The sequence below is a fragment of the Branchiostoma floridae genome, chromosome 10, assembly GCF_000003815.2.
Source record: "Branchiostoma floridae strain S238N-H82 chromosome 10, Bfl_VNyyK, whole genome shotgun sequence".
In the NCBI taxonomy this organism is placed as follows: Eukaryota; Metazoa; Chordata; class Leptocardii; order Amphioxiformes; family Branchiostomatidae; genus Branchiostoma; species Branchiostoma floridae.
In genome coordinates this window covers 6,701,521-6,708,426 of record NC_049988.1, presented here as the reverse complement: position 1 = coordinate 6,708,426, position 6,906 = coordinate 6,701,521, and the positions used below count along the sequence as shown (strand labels likewise).

At 40.6% G+C, this 6,906-nt stretch overlaps 1 protein-coding gene across 2 annotated transcripts in view; it reads left to right on the top strand.

Annotated features, from left to right (window-relative positions):
* Window positions 1-321: 321 nt before the first annotated feature.
* LOC118424182 (parathyroid hormone 2 receptor-like) overlaps window positions 322-6,906 on the top strand; it is a 141,684-nt gene continuing 135,099 nt past the window's right edge. Inside the window, exons 1-2 of one of the 2 annotated variants that reach the window (XM_035832716.1) lie at window positions 322-371; window positions 624-661. The gene's annotated coding sequence lies outside the window, so the exon portion shown is untranslated. The remainder of the gene's footprint in view (window positions 372-623; window positions 662-6,906) is intronic. The other variant, XM_035832718.1, reaches the window with a different exon arrangement.

Genomic DNA, 6,906 nt, shown 5'->3' with positions numbered 1-6,906 from the left:
TTCGCCGTCATAGAAATGAACTCCAAAGGTTACCAATTTCCCCCAATAGACAAAATGGATCGCGTGGAGAACTCCATCACAAAGTTGCCAATAATCGTGTCTAGACATGCAACAAAGCGCTACAATAGTACCTGTTGAACACAAAGCCCCCCTCCCCACATCAATACATCCTCCACTGATGGTGTGAGCGAAATCAGATTACATCCCCACTTCTGCCGACATCAATCGCACGCTAAGATCTCGCGTTGTTTTATAGGCGCGAGAGTTGAACACCCTGGTTGACGAGAGAGAGCCTGGCTGTACGTCTCAGCGTCAAGTTGTCGGAGTGTCGACCTTCTGAAGGCCTGGTTTCGTCAGGATATGGTGTCAGGGTAAGTGTTGGCATACATTAATTTTTTTTCTCGCGGTAGTATCGCATTAAAAAAAGATGAAAATTGATCGTGTCCGACAAATGCAACCAGTCTGAAGTAATTGATATTAAAAGGTAAAAATCTCAGCCTACACTGGATACTAAAAGCTTATAAGGTTGCTTTTATCTACTAACATGTGTGTTTATCTAGAACATGTTTCAGTTTTACAATATTTACTTCTTAGTGGTTATTATACAGTATTTTCCGTTTTAGGTCGGCCTTATGCGATAAGATCGGTGAATATGCTAACCGTGAGTACGCTTTCTTCTTGATTTGTCTGGGTCGGTAATGAATATTGAAATGGTCGGCAATAACTAGCTCAAAATTCATATGGAAAAACACACTTTTTGTTTACAAACACCCACGAAAACACAAACGATATTTTCAAGTGTTAAACATTAAACAACCGACTTAGGGTAGTTCTCAAATGTCTTGTTTTAGTAAAAAAAGTATTTATTCGTTGTTGTTGATTGTTGAGGGGCTATACTGTGTCTCCTTTTTTGTTATACTTAGCAGGTTTGTAGTCTGTGAAACACAAACTCTACTGTCCAGGAATGTTGGGCGGGCTGCTATAAGCGAGATTTAATCAGGCTACTAGGTTTGTATTTACGCTCATTGCATCATGAAAATAATACATTATATTTCACAATTTTAGTCTCTATATGGTTACAAGGTCATTTACTAGTCCATGATAATGCATTTTTGCCCCCCCCCCCGATAAACTGTTTGCGTTGCCTTCGGCGAGTGCTTCCAACTAACAGCATTGCTGAATTTTGCCGTTTTGGCAAAGGTGGTATCTCACTGCACTTGGGGCACCGTTGCGGCACTGCATGGCTCGTTCACTGCGGCACTGTTGTGTTATTTTCGCCATTTTTTTTTCATAATCAAGATTGCGTAATACGCAATACTTAGAAGACAACAGAATACACAAAACGTAAGAAAATTCGTTCTTTATTTCTGAAATTCGTTGAGTAATCTTTCGAACCCCACAGTGCCGCACCGGTGCCCCAAGTGCAGGGAGATACCACCTTATCTGTTTTGCGAGCTCTGTTGCACATTTCCCATGCGCTTTTACTTCCACATGCGCTCCCCCGCGCGCTATTAATTCATGTACAACAGAGACCTTTAAGTGACACTGTATGTCAAGGGAGTTCGTTATAAGAACACAGGCGCACAACTGGTAAAGTCATATGTAGCCCCCGAGGTTCAATTCGTTCATATATTATGCGACTTATCCATTTTATATCCACGTTAAGTACAATATTTTACTAAATGACGCTTCAATTTCTCTATTTCTAATATAACTACCGTCTAATAATATGCAACGAAATGTGTAACATTAATATGTTACTTGTTATTGACACAATGTCTTTGAAGAGGACGCAATTGTCCGTGTGTATGAGTATGCATTGGTTAACCAACTTTAAAACAGAAAAAGATCAGGAATACCCCTATTTTCTTCATCAGTTCCAATCATTGAAAAATACAAAATAGCATCGCACTAAAGCAGTACACCAATAGATAGAATCTTCAACATTTCAACATAAGACAATGTATGAAGAAAAAGTTCGATGCAAAAAAAATCATTCTGTATTTCATGCCAACGAATCAAATATTAATGATTTCTTCCCCAGGCACATGTTATTATTTGCTCAATTTATGTTTTGCTTGTTGATTTTGATGTATGGATAAATAACCTAGATTTATAGGAATTAAGGAGATAAATATTAAAAGTACCAAAACATCCCTTTGTTCTATTGGACACAGCCTTCGCCATTTTCATTCTGTCTTATGCCACCGGCATATCTGCTTGGAGATTAACATGATAGCTCAGAGTGACTCTTGTGTGTAGTGCGGTACACATGATGTACGGTAAGTACAGTCACCCAGAGGCCATTGGTGAAATCCCAACGTGAACACAAATTGCAATGGCAGGGTATTTTAAAGATCTAATGGGACACGTCGCCTTGGTAACGTGATTGATTGACAGCTTCTTGTTCGCGTGGGTGACATCGGTGTTATGTCTTTCCCCGGACCTTGAGTCCGTCGACACTAATCTCCAAGCAGATCTTGCTGTGGCAAATGGGAAGAGTTTAGCCGGCAGAGGAGTTATTGGCCACAGCGAAGATCTGCCGCAGGACGGAACCGCTCAAAGGCACTGGGAGGGGCGATCTTTTCAGAAACGTGTTTCTGCTCCTCCTAGTGCACACTTACCTCCAACGTGAAAATTGGCTAAATTTGGCCGGGATTATCGTTTTACAACCCCTCCGAGCCAGTATTCGGGACAACTTCGCTGTGGCCAATAACTCCTCTGCCGGCTAAACTCTTCCCATTTGCCACAGCAAGATCTGCTTGGAGATTACGTCGACACCACCATGAAATTGGTTTCTGCCAATTTGAACCTTCATAGCTTGTACACTACTGGTTGCTTTAGATGTAGATAACCCAATTAATTTCAGATTTAGATTCTTGGCAATTGGTTTGATAGGAGCCATTGCCTTGGCAACGTGATTCATTGACAGGTTCTTGTTCGCCTGGATGACGAAAAAAACGGTGTTATATCTTTCTCCGTACCTTAGTCCGTTGACACCACCGTAAAAATGGTTTTTGCCTCTTTGAACCTTTCTAAGTTGTACATGTAGAACACTGGTAACTTAAAATCTAGATAGCCTAATCAATTTCAGATTCTATGCAATTGGTTGATGAGACACGTTGCCTTGGCAACGTGATTGATTGACATCTTTTTCGGCTCGTGGGTGACGAGAAATTGGCGTGTGACGTTTAGTCCGTTGACGCCATCGTAACATTAATTTTTGCCTCTTTGAACCTTTCTTAGCTTTAGAGCAATGGTAACTTTATATCTGGATAGCCTAATCAATTTCAGATTCTATACAATCGGTTGATGAGACACGTTGCCTTGTCAACGTGATTGATGGACAGCTGCCTGTGCACGTAGGCAACAAGAAATCGGTGATATCTCTCTCTCTCTCTCTGGACCTTAGTTGACACCACTGTTTTGCATCTTTGAACCTTCATGGTTGTAAAACGGTGGTAACTTATGATCTAGATAACCTAATTAATTTCATGATCTACACGATTGGTTTGATGAGACACGTTGCCTTGCCAACGTGACTGGTTGACAGCTTCTTTTTCGCGTGGTTGACAAGAAATCGGCGTTATGACGTTTGGTCCGTTGACGCCGTCGTAATATCGATTTTTGCCTCTTTTAACAATTCTAGATTGTAGAACAGTGGTAACGTAAGATCTAGATAAACTAATCAATTTCAGATTCTATACGATTGGTTTGATGGGACGCGTTGCCTTGGTAACGTGATTGATTGATAAATTCCTGTGCACGTAGGCGACAAGAAATCGGCGTTTTGACCGTTTGTCCGTTAAAACCATCGTAAGATTGATTTTTACCTCTTTGAACCTTTCTTAGTTTTAGAGCAATGGCAACTTTAGGTTTAGATAACCTAATCAATTTCAAATTCTATACATCACTGCAAAATTGATTCCTACCTCTTTGAACCTTCATGCTTTGCAGTACAATAGCATCAAATTGATTTGATCAATTTTAGATTCTATACAACGTATCTGGTTATCTATGAAGTGGATATTCCATGGAGATTCGGAATAGATATTGTGTTACAAATAAAACTTATTACTTTTTCGTTTGACAATCTAGTGGTTGCTTAGATTTTAGCTTAGTAATATATACCCAAAAGAATGTAGATATACGTAAAGAGTTTTCATGTGCCACTATTGTAAGCAACTACTATACCTCGGTGTCTCTCTTTGGATTTTAGTGTCTTTGGACATTTAAAGGTATTCTGACTTTCTAAAAAACATTTTGAAACTTCAGTTCAACAAGAAGGGAAAAACGTACTACAAACGCAAAGATGTTGTGTATTCTGAACCTACGATCCCTTGAAATTCAAATTAGAACACCGATATGGAGGCCTGCACAATGGGATTATGGCGACCAGGATTAGACATGTAGAACGTTTTCATCACATTATTAGCCGCCATATTGGTGTTCCTATATGCATTTCAGTGATTTGCAACTCGTGCGATTTTGGACATCTTAATATCCTCTTACACTCTTTGATTAGCACCACTACGAAATATCCACAAGAAGAAAAAGACCCCCAAACAAAACAAAACAAAACAAAACAAAAATGTTGTGTAATCTTGAGCTACGATTAATTGAAATGCAAATAGGGGCACCAACATGTCGCCCAGTACAAAGTCACATTGACATCCCTAAGATACCCATGCCAACCTTCCCGAAGGTTCTAATTAGCACAATCGAAGCTACTACAGACACTCCTCAGTAACTAGTACTTCCCTTTTGATCGATCGCCAGTGCTAGCTACCAACACCCTGATGACCAATAAATCAGTCGGGTACGTGGACTCCTTTTGAACAGTCATTCTTTCATCACAAAGCTGTCATTGCCCTGTTAAGTTCCGATAAGTTTAGAACTATACTTGAATGTGCAACCAACTACCAGCCGACACCAGCCGACCACAATCGATCTAGCTCTCAAACAACTCCCAACCACGGTTCGGGAAAGGTAGTGAGACCATGTTTGGCAATACGTAATTGGTAGAACGGAGAGGATACAATTTAATGCCCGATATTGAGTTATGATAAGACATGAAGTCAAATTAGTATTCTGTACCTCATAGCATTGTGCGCTAGATAGAGTGTACGCGTTGCATTGTAATCCAGTATAAGCCCATTTAAATTCTTTACAGTCGAAGAGTCTTATATTTATAGTTTAGATGACGTTTTCAAGAGCAAATGCATAATGATACTATGTTGCTTAACTCTCTTGTGAGCTCTGCTAGCATTAAGTGGGGCAAAATGACTGTAACACCATGTATCATTATTGCAGAGGGCTTTAGATGTTCATACGGAACAGTTAGCACTTGGGGGTGTTTTTATATAGTTCCTGGAAGAGATTACCTGAATCACATCACACAGTACGCGAACTCTATACCATGTATCTTTCTTTGAGGCGTCTCTTGATCGTTCGCGAAGAACGAATCCTTTTGCTACATTAAGCATTTCTTCTGGCAAGGATGAACAATCTCTCTACTTCAGAACGAAAGGGAATGCTTGTTAGTATCTTATCTCCTAGAAACATCCGGTTTTTACTGTTGAAAACTTTGATGTGTAAAGCACACTGTGTAAGTGGCAATAGTCTTATGATTTTGAGTTTTACAGCCGAGAGGAGTTCCAAGCGCGTGGATCACCGCAGTAACATGTAATCCTGCCTGTTTTCTTCTGGTGTTAATACTGATACCGTTTGTAGATGCGTTTTAACTACTTGCGGTGGTTACGGCTTGCGGCGAATAGAGCATGCATCCCCTGTTTATATTTCTGTCTCATATTTACCAGTGTTCGTATGGGATATAGCCGCGCCAAGGCTATGAAGATCACCGGATACCACGGAAATAGCTCTCGATCTATTTGTTGCCGGGACCTGGGTTGATTTTAATTATGGTTAAAATAAATCCAGGGTTCCGGCCATGCCCCCCTAAATGCAGGGTGTCCTATGGAACCACGTTGGGGTCAGATCCGTAACAGCCCGTTTACTACCCGGAGGTACCCCCTTCTAAATAAGATAGCACCAGTTTACGCACTATGGGGACTTACCAAGCCCACGGCCAACATTACTGTCAACCGTAAAACTTTAACCACTCATCATGTTGAACTACTGACCTCCCTTTGTAATCCGGCCTTCTGGTGACTGTAAGCTGAAACGTGACTGGTCTCCTGTATACTGGCACCGTTTGTAACTGTCATAAAACAAGACTAAGGATCAAGTACAGGTGTACGGACTACATGGAATTGGCGATTTGGAGTGCAAATAGCCCAGAAGCAACCATCCTTAAAGCCTAGGCGGCGCCAAGGCTAGGGCAAAGCTAAATCACTATTCTCCTTGGAGACGGTTCAAGATTCTAGCCATCTTTCTTTCATCGATTTCAAGGGTAACGGTAGACAAGACGGCGCAACATACAGTTGTTCTGTTCCATGTCTCTTGAGACTATCTTACCTTAAAAAACTCAAAATATCATCCGTGTAGTCGATAGGAATTAACAACAACAAGCAAAACAAGGGATAACTATAAACGGGACTGAACAAAGTAGTTCAAAAGGGATTTCACACTACCTATGAAGAGATTTGATGTTTCTTCTCCTATAGGTTTTGATAAAATTTCGGAGATTACCCCGTAGTCATAAGATAAGAGTGTAGCCTGGCAGTGAAAAGAGGATGGCATCTTTGATTATTTGGCAAGCCCTCCAGGGGTATTTACCTGTTGCTTGTACTACAAAAGGCTCAATCACCGTGGGTTATTGTAGAAAAGCCACACAAAGACCTTTGTGGTAAGTGTACGTTCATCAAGAAAGTGTGCGGTGTTGTGTTGTTTGAATATTGTCTTTTTTTTCTTTTCACCTTCCATTGATAATTTTTCCAGGATTAC